The sequence below is a fragment of the Quercus lobata genome, chromosome 7 (genome assembly GCF_001633185.2).
Source record: "Quercus lobata isolate SW786 chromosome 7, ValleyOak3.0 Primary Assembly, whole genome shotgun sequence".
Taxonomy (NCBI): domain Eukaryota; kingdom Viridiplantae; phylum Streptophyta; class Magnoliopsida; order Fagales; family Fagaceae; genus Quercus; species Quercus lobata.
Window position 1 is genome coordinate 41972425 of NC_044910.1, and position 2697 is coordinate 41975121.

The 2697-nt window shown below is 31.6% G+C and overlaps 1 pseudogene; it reads right to left on the reverse strand.

Annotated features, from left to right (window-relative positions):
- Positions 1-538: 538 nt before the first annotated feature.
- On the reverse strand, positions 539-947 carry LOC115954254 (annotated as a pseudogene).
- Between the last annotated feature and the right edge of the window lie 1750 nt (positions 948-2697).

The following is a 2697-nucleotide window of genomic DNA, read 5'->3' on the forward strand; positions in this document are numbered from 1 at the left end:
TTCACATGTTCAACATATCATTCATGACATGCATAAAATGGTACGTTGATCATAAGAGTCTAGAAGACCAGACTCTGTCTGGGTGGAATGGGTGCCTAACACCTTCCCATTCTGTAACCTAGCCTCTGGATTTAGGTTTTTTGGTTAAGTAGATCTAGCCTTGTCTTTGTTTATTTTGGGAAGAATGTAACCAGGACAGTAAGCCATGTATTTTTGGTAGATTGTAAGTAGGACCCAAAGCTATGTAATTTTCAATTTTTCAAATATTTAATATTTATTCAATCAATGAAGAGAACAATATAATCATGTATTTATTTTTTCTTATTTTTTTGTATAAAAAAATAAGTAGTGACTCCACACCACTTACCCGAAAAGAGAGGTGCCCTAAAAGGTACCCGAATCTCTTTTTCAAGGGACACTTTTTTCAAGGTCTCTCACACATATCAGCTCAAACCAGACCCCATCAACAAAGGATGTAGTGAAAATAATTAGATAACATGAAACATGGTAGAAAAATGAGAGATTTAGCTTATCATTATTAGGCACATTGGAAGCCTTTTGGTACATTCTTTCCACAATAATTCAATAACAGGCTTAATGAGAGGGGAACATTAAGATTGATGCCTAGAACATTGGCCTTGATAGCAGTGCAAAGACAAATAGCTGCCTCAAGATCAAGAAGACCATGGATGAGGCTGCAGCAAGGGGACTTTGGTGGGGTTCCCACAACAAGGTGCACCAAGTCATTCAACAAGTTAGCACACACCCCTAGCTTAAGGGTGTCCTTGGGGCAAGTGGATGGGTTATTAGTAGGAAGGTTGGGTTGTGAGTGTTGTGGGAGTCTTCAATGGTGGTGGACAAGCGACATTAGTTGAAGTGACCATTGTGAAAAAGAGAAGGTTGAGAGAGAGAAGAAAAGCCATGGTTGCACTAGCCTTGGGAGCCATTTTTAGACACACTTGCCAAGGCTATAAGTTTGTAATTAAGGATGGGTTTGGGTTGGTGGAGGTATGGTGAAATGGGATAGGGTATATATAGATGGAGATTGTGGTTTCTTAAGAGTTTATAGAATAAAATGATTGATGAGACCCTCGTGGGCACATTGGCTTGGATCAAAAAAATAATGCAACAAAGTGCAACATGATTGAACCTCATGGTCTCCCACATTAGATTTTTGCTTTCTAATATAAAAAAAATGATAAATAATTAATATGTGCATTTAATCTAGGAACACATTCAATGAACTAATATTATACATAATTAAATTGACATAAATGTAATTTTGTTGAGGTGGAAGCCTAAATGAAGAATGTTCCACATGGCAGAACCTCATGCTCTGGCCCAATAGGTCTCTGTTTGTGTACATATATTTTGAAAGAAAAGATCAGTTTTTTAAAATTTATATATATATTTTGTAAATTTTCTTGGTGCAAAAAATGGAAGAGGGAAAGCTAAATAAAAAATTAGTGTAGCAAAGTGCCACATTATAGAACCTCATGGTCTCCCTCATCAGATTTTTGCTTTCTTATATTAAAAAATGATCAACAATTAATATGTGCATTTAATCCAAGAAAAAATTCAATGAATTAATATCATACATAATTAAATTGACATAAATGTAATTTTGTTGAGGTGGAGGCCTAAATGAAGAATGTACCACTTGGCATAACACCATGCTCTCTCCTATCAGGTCTCCACTTTTATATATAATATTGAATATTGATGATTGATTGATATATATTGATTTGAAAGAAAAGATCAATTTTATTTTAAAGTATATATATATATATATATATATATATATATATATTTTGTAAATTTTTTTGGAGAAGATTGCAAAAAATAATAGATGGAAGGCTAAATAAAATATAATATAACAAAGTGTCACATGGCAGAATTTCATGGTCTCCCACATTAGATTTTTTCTTTCTAATATAAAAAAATGATAAATAATTAATATGTGCATTTAATCCAGGAACACATTCGATAAACTAATATTATGCATAATTAAATTGACATAAATGTAATTTTCTTGAGGTGGAAGCCTAAATGAAGAATGTTCCACTTGGCAGAACTTCGTGCTCTCTCCCATGAACTCTCTTCTTTTATATATATTGATATTGATTTATATAAATATATATTGATTTGAAAGAAAAAATCAATTTTTTTAAGTTTATATAATATTTTTTAAAATATTTTGGAGAAGAGTGCAAAAAATACGAAATGGAAGGCTTAATAAAAAAAAAAATTATTGTTGCGAACTGCCACATTAAAGAACCTCGTGGACTCCCACATTTGATTTTTGCTTTCATATAGACAAAAATGATCAATGATTTATATGTGCATTTAATCCAAGAACACATCAAATGAACTAATATTATACATAATTAAATTGACATAATTGTAATTTTGTTGATGTGGAAGCCTAAATGAATAATGTTCCACTTGGCAAAACCTCATACTCTCTCCCGTGAGGTCTCTGCATTTACATATATATTGATTGATTGATATATATATATATATATATATTGATTTGAAGAAAAAAAAAGATCAAATTTTTTTAAGTTTAAATATATATACTTTATAAATTTTTTTGGAGAAGAGTGCAAAATTGCCAGTTGGAAAGCTAAAAAAAAACAAATTGTAACATAGCGTCATATGATTGAACCTCATGGTCTCCTACATTAGATTTTTGCT